Here is an 11,293-nt window from a genome sequence, read left to right on the forward strand (position 1 = left end):
CACCCAGCACCAACCACATTCTGTATATTCTCCTAAAAATGTTGCTGCTTTCATATAAGTTTTCAGGTCCTAACACTGTGCCCCTCCTGAGCTAGAGGAATCTGGAAACATTGTCTTGTCTCATGCCTTTCTTCTACAGGGGAGGAAATGGTCTACTAAGAGAAGGCTGTGCACCTATGAGACACATGGAATTCAGCTCCAGAACTAGGGCTCAGGCTCACCTTCATTTCTCCTAAAACCCAAGCATGAGATCCAGCTTCCCTTGCCATGGTCACTTGGCACCTCAACAAAATCAGGCTTCCATTAGCAAGGACAAATTTGAGGGGCGGGGGCAGTGTTGGCCACAATGGCAAACATGCACAGAAAAAAGGAAAAAGATTGGGATGTGGTAGAGTGCTTGCCTGGCATGCTTAAGGCCCTAGGTTTAATTTTCAGCACTACATAGATGGAAAAGACTAAGCATGATTATTTAAGAAGTAGGAGAAGGGGCTGTTGAGATGGCTCAGTGGGTGAAGGTGCTTGCCACATAAACATGGCAACCTGAGTTTGATCCCTAGAACTCACATAAAGGTGGAAGGAACTGATTCCACAAAGTTGGCCTCCTCCATTAGCACACCATCCATGGCATGCACACCCTCACAAAGTCACAATTTCTTTTCTCTTTCTTTCTTTCTTTCTTTCTTTCTTTCTCTTTCTTTTTTTCTTTTTTTTTTTTTGTCTTATTGAAACAGGGTCTCTCTGTAGCCATAGCTGTCCTGGAACTATGTAGACCAGGCTGGCCTTGAACTCATAGAGATATGCCTGCCTCTGCCTCCCCCGTGCTGGGATTAAAGGTGTGTGCCATCACACCCAACACAATTTCTTTTTAAGTAGGAAAGGGCTAGGAATTTAGCCCAGATAGTAGAATGCTTGCCTACCATGCACAAAGCCCTGGGCTTGATTCCTTGCACCTCATAAACTGGGTGTGGTAGCTCAAGTCTGTAATCCCAACAGTTTGGAAGTAGAGGTAGGAAAATCAGAAGTTCAAAGTCATCCTCAGGAAAATAGCAAGTGTGAGGCCAGGCTGGCATACATGAGACCCTGTCTCAAAAGAAAAAAAATTTAAGTGGGAAAAATAAAGATAAAAATTATTAAACTCAGGGCTGGAGAGATAGCTCAAAGGTTAAGAGCACTGGCTGCTCTTTCAGAGAAACTGGGTTCAATTTCCAGCACCCACATGGCAGCTAACAACCATCCATAACTCCAGTTCCAAGGGATTCAATGCCCTCCTCTGATCTCTGTGGGCTTTGCATGACATGGGTCCACTTACATAGATTCAGGTAAAATACTCATATACATAAAATAAAAACAAATTAAAAAAATTTTAATTACTGAATTTAGAAATTAAATGCATGCAAATCAGGTTTACCTTTTCTTCTCCTGTCATATGGTACACATAGAAAAGAACAATGTTTTAGAAAACAATCTATGAATTGGCTACAGTGGCACTGGCCTGTAATCCCAGCATTTGGGAAGTAGAGGCAAAGAAGTTCAAGATGACCCTTATCCATATATTGAGTTTAAGGCTGAGCAGGGGAGGGGCTATATACAAGACAGGATAAGATCCTGTCTCAGAAAAAAAAAAGAAGGGAAAATGAGAGGGAGGGAAAGATGGAGGGAGAGGGAAGGAAGGAAGGAAGGAAGGAAGGAAGGAAGGAAGGAAGGGAGGCAGGTAGACAGTCCATGAGAATATAAACTCCTAGAGATCAAGGACAGACTGTTTAGATACCACTGGCCCTGTGACATGGCATAGTACCTGGCAAACAGGTACTTGCTGGCACATCTGCCACATATGAGCTTTCTCTTTTCAAAGGGGCTGGAGAGCAAGCAAATCCAAGCCCTCAGCCTTTCTTCTGACACACACACAAACACGTGAGGAAAGGCCCACTCTGAAAGAAGAGCTTGGCTTCTACCCAGTCCTGAAAGCTCTGTGACACAAGAAGATAAATTACTTTCAAAAAGGAAACAGGAAATGTACAGGCAAAAAATTAAGTAAATACTGTTGAGAGTGTCCAGGTAGAAGTTCTTTACAGCTGTTAGGAACACAGAACTTTCTAAGGTATATATTTGGTAATATATATCAAAATTATAAAATATACATATCTTTTTAATTTATCCTAAGAAAAGGATATACAAACATATGCATGTGTGCTATAGTGTTGTTAAAATGGGAAAAATGGGTATATCCTAAATTTCTACTAATACACTAGTAAATCAACTACAATATCTCAGGGCTAGGGGTGTAGCTCAGTGATAGAGGCCCCCGTCCCAACACCACCACCACAAGGCCCTGAATTCAGTTCCCAAAGACAATCATGGTATAGTCATTGTCCTGGTTTGTTTCTCCATTGTTGTGACAAAACACTCTGACCAATACCAACTTGGGGAGGAAAGGGTTTAGTTGTCTTACATCTCCCAGGTCACAGTTCATCAGGGAGCCCAAGGTAGGAACTCAGGGCAGGAACCTGGAGGCAGGAGCTGGAGCACAGGCCAAGGAGGAACGCTGCTTACTGGCTTGCTCCCCTGGCCCCTGTTCAGCCTGCTTTCTTATGCAACACAGGCCCACCTGCCCAGGGATGGCACCACCCACAGTGGGCTGGGCCCTCCCACATCACTCATCAAGAAGATGCCCCTCAGACATGGCCACAGGCCAGTCCAATAGAGGCAATTCCCCAATTGAGGCTCCCTCAACCCAGGTGTGTCAAGTTGACACTAAAGCTATCCAGCACAGTCATATAATGGGATATCATGTGGTATATATTACTACTAGGAAAAAATGAGGACATAAATCCAATGTTAGGAGTGATGTTTTCTTGATGTTTTACTATATTCCTTTATGTTGTCTATTTAGGGGTAGTATTGAGAGAGTAGCCTCAAGTTCATGATTTTCCTGTCTCTGCCTACAGAGTGTCAGGATTACAGGCATGAGCCATCATACCAAACATGTCTCTCCATTTTTAAGCAGATACATTACTTTTTATAATAAGAAATATTTTCAACTAAAAAAAATCAAAACTATCACTCCAAAAAATGTGGATCTTTGTTTCAAGTTTATTTATTTTCATCATTTATATTCTGCTTATGTCCTGAATTTTAAAAATAGCAAATAAGAGTTTAAAATGATAGTTAAAAAACAAAAACAGTATGAAGAAAAAAGTTAAAAGTTATGCCAAGACCCTAGACTTGTCTCTATGATTGGGTTTGTTTGTGTTTCTGTGCTGGACAAAGAACAAAGTGACTGTGGTTCTATCCTACTCATTAAGGAAAAAACTCCCTACCAGCATGTCAGGAAAGAAGAAACACTTTCTAGAGTCAAGTTCCTATTACCTATTGTCAGCTAGCCTGAGCTTTTGCTGAAACCTGGCTTTCATACTGAACTGACAGCCTTGAAAGTGTTTGTACATGACCATGTGCTATTAGCACAAGGCCAGTTTTGCTATTTTCTTGGAGCAGATATCAGATACATACTTTCATTTCCCTTTATTTGTTCATTAATTTATTTTCATTGTATTGGGCATTAAATGCAAGGCCTTATGTATGCTGGGCAAATGCCACACCACTAAGCTATATCTCCAGTCCCATACTTTATTTTTTCTGTTCTTTTTGTTTTGCTTTTTGTGTGTATGTGGAGGGGTGTGTGTGCTAGACATTGAAGCAGGCCTCACTTATTAAGCACATACTCTGCCAGTGAGCTAGCTATACCCCCAGTTCCTCCTTTTTATTGTTTTAAAATGAAATTTGGTATTTCCAAATATACAGAGAGGTTTAGTCCAAATAATGGAGAGGGGGATAGTTTTGCTGCTGTTGTTTATGATTTTAGTGCTTTAAGAGTTGTACTTGATAGAAAGTGTGATGTGGTAGAGAGTAAGTCTCTCCTAGTGCTATGGATGCCAGCAGGGTTAAAGCCCTGTACCTCATATTTTTCTCCTCAGCAGCCAAACACCCATCACGATCAACATGAATATTTTTTCATTTATTTTTTAATATGTGTGTAGCATGTGTATATCACAATGCTTGTGTGTTGGTCAGAGGACAGCTTTCGGGGACTGACTCTCTCCTGCCACCTTGTGGGTCTCAGGTCATTAGGTTTAACTTAGTGATAAGTGTCTTTACTGGCTGAGCCACCTTGTCAGCCCACCATGAACATTTATTGCTTTTCCTTCAAATACTTGTATTTTCCCTTTCACTGCCTCAAGCTTGTCAGGGGCAGAAGGGATGCTTTGCTATAGGAAGAAATAGAAGGAACTCTAACTTCTTCCTCCATTTGAAGAAATTGATCCTCGTGGATAAAGCCAAGCTGTTTCTGGGCTGAAATTAAAAAATGCTTTTTTTAAATAATAAAAAATAAAGCCAAATATGTCCTCTACTAGAAAAGATAAGACTACCTACCCAAACTATCTGCTAAAATGGCTTGTAAATTCCTCATTCCTTAGCATCTCATAACAAGGTGACGTTACTTTAAATGTGCTCAAAGTCCCTGAAGAAAAGGCTTTTGAAAAAAGTTTCATTCCACCAGAGAAAAGTACTCATGTTTTAAATGTTCTAATGCTGACATTGCTAATAGCTTCCTACATCAAAACACAAGCTTGCCAAAATAACTTTAAGTCCAAAACCATGGATCTGAAGCATCAGCTGTGTGTGCCCCAGAGTACAATGGGGAGGATGATATTCCTAATTAGTAAAAACAGCCAGCACAAGGAATAAACTGCTGGAAACAGGTTTCCAGAAGTGCCAGGAGTCATCCTGCCCCCATGTCTCTGAGAGTTCTACAGCTCAGGGTACTGTGGTACAGTTTCTGCACAACTAGCCACAATGTAGCTGTCACAGCTTGAATCTATAATGGTCTTTTCAGGCTCATGCTTTGAGCACTTGGTCTCCAGCTGGTGGCTGTTTGGGGAAATTTTTTTTTTGCAAATGGTGACTATTGAAAGAAGCAGTGGAGGGCTGGGGGTGCTGCCTTCAGGCCTAGATGTGGCTCTTTGCCCTGAAGGCTGGGTAGTAGATCACTAAGCTGATTGCTGCAGCCAGCACCTCTGTGGAGATCCAGGGCCCATTCCAAGTGCCCCATGGTCCACACTGACTGTAAACAGTGGTGGGATGATGGAAACGTCCTCATTATTTCTCTGAGCTTTCCTTGGGAGGCTGTAGGACCCTTCACCGAAGAGTCTGACTTCATAGGTGCTGGCATGGGCGCTTTTGTGCTCCAGGCTCCAGGACACCTGGTATCGGCCCACATCCTGACCCCGGGTTACAGGAAATTGCTTTCCACTGTCAACATAAAGGGCCATGTTCCGCACCATCTGATAGGTAAAAAGTTGGCTGGAGAATGGAGGAGGAGGCACCAGGACACAGATAAAACTCTCAGCGGGATAGAGCTTTATTTCTCAGGGGACACATTCCCTTCGGTGAAGGGAAAATGTCTGCCTGGGTCTTGAGCTGGGGTCTTTTTAAAAGGAAGGCTTCTGCTTCCTGCAGAAGGTGGGACGATGTATTTTTTCTAAAGTTGGGTGGGGGGGAGTGGGAGAACGGGACTGTTAAAACCTGTCCTCTTTAGAGATCAAAGAGGAAGCCTGCTGTGTTGGCCAAACAGTGGAGAAAAGTCTGCTTCTCTTGACTTCAAATACCAAGGTGCTTATCAGCTAGGTTCCCTTTTCTCAGGAGCATGAGAAGTCCTCGGGATCCTGTTGGTAAGGGGGCAGGCCTATCTGACCCTTAACATTCTGGACCCTGTTCTTGCAGGTCAGTGAGATCTCCATGATAAAGACAGTCTCGGTGTCCGAGGTGGTATAGTAGGAAGGAAATCTTAAAGAGAGGACGCCTCACTGGTGGAAGCAGGGCACTAGGGCTGGGATTTTGGGTTAGGGAAGGTTCTAACCCAGTCCTGGTTCCAGTCTACTCTCTGCTTCCTGATCTACCAAGATGGGCACCTGTCTCCATCTGTCACACACTTCTGTCTCCATTCCTTTTCCACTATGATGGACTGTATATTTTTGTCTTACCTTTTTTTTTTTTTTTTGAGAAAGGGTCTCACTATATAGTCCTGGCTGGCCTCACCATGTAAACCAGGCCTGGATCGTACAGAGATCCACTTACCTCTCTCTCCTGAGTCCTAGGATTAAAGGTGTGCACCACCATGCCAGGCTTCTTAAATTGTTTCTGTCAGGTATTTGATCAGAGTGACAAGGAAAGTTCCAAATTCAAAGGACAGAAATTGTCCAGTGCCTCTTTTCCCTTCTGTCACTGCTCTGGTCCCTCATAATTCTGACTTCTGGGTCTCTTCTCCCAGAGAACTAGAAGATGATTAACGTGAAATAAACAGGTGGGCTAGTGCCAGTGGTGTGCTGCTACTGACAAATGGGGTGTGTGGAACCATTAGCACTGGCCAAACTGCTAATAATTATCCAGAGTCACTCCTTCCTTCACACTGGCTATAGCTAGCAGGAAAAGGTCAGCAAAGATCAGGTGCGTGGGGACCTCCTTTTCTGACAGACTGTGCAAGTCTGTTTTTCCTCCTCAGGTGATTCCCTAAGTGGCAGCTGAATGGGGCCAAGGTAGGCAGGGATATTGCCAATGAGCGGTGGGCAGATTGTCAACTACGTGACTCTCAAAGGCAGTGAGGTGGGTGGCACTATGGAGATAAGCAATTCACACCTCCCCATCCTTCCTCCTACTCCCTTAACTTGGAAACACAAAGTACTTTGGGATCTGGAGTCAGCCTCCTGCAGCTGCTGTGCTGTGTGGCTTGTGCTGTCAGTGCTTCCTTGTGGCTAAGCCTTGAGGAATGGGTGGTCTTTGTCTTTTAACTCACCATTGTAGCAGACAGACAGTTGGCTACATACCCAAATGAGGAAGGTTTTCTACAGCTTGCCTCATAGTTTTACAGAATGCTAAGAATGTCAAAGATTCTGGAAGGGATTCTCTCAGGTGACACAGCCAGCTTGCAGGACAAGAACTACAGCAGGCTCCCTCAAGCAGTGTTCCTCACACTTGTGAAACCAGGACCTCTGGTCAAAAACGCATGTCCTGCTGACCAATGAGCGTGAGTGCAATATGGACATATACAAGGAAAAATATATAAGTGTAATTGGGACAGAAATGCCAAACATGTGACTTTTCCTTTCTAAATGCCAGGCTCTGTTTTCTATTATTGTTTTTGCAAAGCTGTTTTTGACATACTAAGTTGGTCTCTGGCCCATTAATGAGTCACAACCTGCGGTTTGAAATGCATCATTCAGAGCAGCAAAAGCTGATTGTGCTCTTTCACATGGAACCTTCTAACTTTTAGCTATATAGTGAAACTTTCTGAAAATAAGACTGATCATCATTCTTAGTTCAAAGATTGACTCATTCTTTGCAAAGCTCTTTTCAGAGCAGTTTTCCTTCCTTCTCATTCTCCTTACTGCTGCTGTAGTAAGGTTTTACAACCAAAGTCTCAGCACTTGGGATGTGATGGTAGAAGCACTGGAGTCAGTCTGGACGGCATAAGCAGGACCTTGTTGTAATAAAACCACCCAACCAGCCAACCAACCAACAAACAAAAACCAGTCTCCTAAGTCCTATCTTGTCAGTCCTTACCATAAACCTCTTCAACATCTGCATTGTCAAGAATCATGATGGTAAACCCACACCATGCTTAGAGCACACTCCTGGCATACATCAAAATTCTTCATGTGTTTTGGTCATTTATTACCCCCAATAACCCCAGAAGACAGGGTCACTATTAGCTCCATCTTATGGAGATGGTGAATAACCACTGAAGGCCCGCAGCATGTAAAGGGCAGGGGTAGGCTGAACCCAAGCAGCAGTCCTGAAACCACTCTTTCCCTCCACAGTCCAGCTGTTCAAACTAGTTTCCTGGCCTCACCACCTTGTCCCTGTCTACGCCAGCCTTCCGGACATTTAAATGACCTCACATGTGCAGGTCCCTTTGTCACTGCCTGCATTCTATTCCAAGTCCCACTTGGGACTTTTTGGTCTCTCTCCTGGACCTCTTACTTCACCACCCCCACCCATGAGCTGTCCTGTGTTCCCACAACACCTTTTCTCTTCTCCCTGTCTCTCTTCCTCATCCATCCATTAATGATCCACTTAATAAATTATTTACTGAGTACTTACCCGATGCAAGGAGATAGAGTAGCAAAGGACACAAAATCTCTCCCTTCAGAAGCCCATGGATTGTAAAGGGGAAAGTGGAGATGATTAAATGATGCCAAGTAGTAATGTGTTGATAAGAATGGGAAAGTGGGCGGGGCACGACACAGAACAAGGCACAGGTGCCTATTTTTACATTGTCAGGCTGGGGAAAGGCTCATAAAAGGCTATCCCAGTGGGCATCAAAGGAAGCATGGGGATGACCTGGTGGATTTGAAGTGAAGGGTCAGTCCAGAATGAGGAAGCCAGTGCTCAGAGCTTGAATGGACAGGGCTAGGAGTGTGGAGAAGAGACAGGAGACCAGTGTGGCTGGAGTCGAAGGAACAAGGGTGAGTTTGGGGAAATGAGGTCAGCAAGGGACAGGGGTCAGAATATCCAAGGGACTTAAGATGCTGCAGGTCACTTTTTAAAAAAATCTGATATAAGCTGGCAAGTCACCGGTAGGTTCTGAGCAGAAGACTAACATCAGTTTTCTAGTCTTGCTCTTACCACAGATTTAGTGTATTAAAACAACACAGATTTATTCTCTTACAATTCTAGAGGTCAGACATTCTCTGGATGAGATAAAATCAATATGGTGACAGGGATCTCTTTCTTCTGGAAGCTCAAGGGAGGCTCTGCTTCCTTACTTTTTCAGCTTCTAGGGGTCCCTTCCTTCCATCTTCAAAGGCAGCCACATTGCATCTCTGTGACTGTTCTGTGGTCATAGCTCCCTCTATCCATAGCCAAGAAGGGTCATCCACTTTGAAGGATTTATGTGATTACGTTGGACCCTCTTGTATAAGCCAGAATAGTCTCTCCATCTCAAGACTCTTACATCTATAAAGTCCTTTGGTCATGTAAAGTAATATATTCAGGGACTGGAGGTATAGCTCAACGGTCCAGTGATGCCTACCATGCACACAACGTTGGGTTTGGTCCCTATCAATAATGATACATTCAAATGTTCCAGGAATTAGGACATGGACATCTTTGGGAGCATGTTTTGATTCTTTTACATGTAACTAGAAGAATGATCTGACTTTGTTGGTATTTCTGTAACAAGGTCTTACTATATAGCTCAGGCTGGCCTCAAACTTGAGCTCTTTCTGCCTCAGCATCCTGAGTGCTGGCTTAAGAGGGATGAGCCACCACACCTGACTGACTTAAGTTTTAAGAAGTTCACCGTGGGTACTTTATGGGGAATAAATAGTGGGAGACAAGGGTGGTCATGAGGAGACCAGTTAAAAATTATGGGTAACTCAGATAGGAGTTGGTCAAGGCCTAGACCAGGTGCTAAAAGAAGTTGTGAGATGATTACATTCGGGGGTGTTAGGAAGGTAGAACTGGCATTATTTGGATGTGGGGTATGACAGGGGAGCAAGGCTAACTCTTGGCACACTGCCCTCAGCACTGAACAAATGTATTGCTTTTGCTCTCTGCTATCAGACTGAAAGTTCTCAGACAGAAGGCCCCAAGTCTGGCTTCTTCATTGTCTTACCCTCACTTCTGTGAGTACAGGGGGTACAGTAACACAGCTCAGAGCTACTATAGTACGTTGTTGGGATCTGCCAGGCACTTTCCATAATCTCATTTAATCATCTGAACAGTGTCATGAGGTACTTACTATTATTATCCCCACTTATGTACAAAATGAGCAAGTCAGGACCCGGAGAGATGAAGCAGGCTATAAGAGAAAACCAGAACTTCAGTCCATATCGAATAAATGAATTCATTCAAACGAAGTAAACATTTGGATTTAGCTAAATATTCTGACTGCATGGGAAGGGACAAAAGTCTTTAAATATTTCAAAGTTTAGCCATAGATAAAACATTGAAATTTTAAAAATTTCAAACTATATGGTCAATCTTAGCTGTGGTTCGGTTGCTATAATGACTGAAGCAGACGGCAATTTCAGAAAAATTTTGTAACCACCCTGAAGGCAAAGAAGAAAACAGATGACATCAGACACATTGTGGTGTGGCACAGTGAGAAATGCCCAGGCTTGGGAGAGAAGGGGAGTATTTTGGTCTCACTTTAGTCTCAACCATCTATTAGCCAATACGTCTGAGGTATTGATTTCATCTTTCAGAGACCAGCTCAACTGGTCTCTGTGTATATAATACTATCTGCTTTGTCTAATTCTAGACTCCTGGAACAGCCTAAATGTATTCATTCAATATACAGAAAGCCTGTGATATGCCTAGCATCATCCTAGTCACATTGTGAGGAAAATACCACCACCCCCTACACACACCTGCCTAGTTTGCCTTCTCAAGGAAGGATAACAAATAAGAATAGTGTATAATGTCAAGAATGGGGATATAGAGATATTGGTAGAATGCTTGCCTCAGATGAGAAAGCCTTCGCTTTGATCCCCAGCACTACGTAAACTGGGTATGGTACTGGTACATGCCTGTATGGCCATTGGAGGCGGAAAAAGGAGATTCATAAAGTGAAGGACATCTTCAAGTACATAATGAGCTCAAGGCCAACTTGGGTTACATGAGAACCTGTCTGGAAAAAAAAAAGGATAAATGCTACATAGAAAGATAAAGTGGGGGCTAGGGAGATGGCCCAGCAGTTAAGAGCACTGGCTGCTCTTGCAGAGGACCCGGGTTTAGTTCCCAGCACTGACATGGCAGCTCACACCCATTCTTAATTCCAGTTCCAGGAAATCTGATGTCCTCTTCTGGCTTCTCTGGGTATTGCATGGACATGGTGCATGTATATACATGCAAGCAAAACACTCATACACATAAAATAAATTTTAAAAAAAGAAAACAATCTGGGTGGTGGTGCACACCTTTAATCCTAGCACTCCGAAGTCAGAGGCAGGTAGATCTCTGTGAGATCAAGGCCAGCCTGGTCTACATAGTGAGTTCCAGGCCATCTGGGTCTGTAGGGAGACCCTGTCTCAAAAATAAATAAATAAATAAATAAATAAATAAACAAATAATATAAGAAAACAAAACAGGGGGCAGGACATTATGGAGTGACAAAGGCGGTAACACTGGACAGAGACCTGGACAAAGTGAGAGAGTAAATGAAACAGTAATGGAGAAAAGGACAGCCCAGGCAGAGGGACAGGACTTTGTACATTTCTGAGATGGGAGTGAGTTT

General features: G+C 43.3%; 1 pseudogene; it reads right to left on the reverse strand.

Annotated features, from left to right (window-relative positions):
- Positions 1 to 5,004: 5,004 nt before the first annotated feature.
- Positions 5,005 to 8,897, reverse strand: LOC103726563 (annotated as a pseudogene).
- Between the last annotated feature and the right edge of the window lie 2,396 nt (positions 8,898 to 11,293).

The sequence above is a fragment of the Nannospalax galili genome, unplaced genomic scaffold (genome assembly GCF_000622305.1).
Source record: "Nannospalax galili isolate Female #2095 unplaced genomic scaffold, S.galili_v1.0 scaffold2049, whole genome shotgun sequence".
Taxonomy (NCBI): Eukaryota; Metazoa; Chordata; class Mammalia; order Rodentia; family Spalacidae; genus Nannospalax; species Nannospalax galili.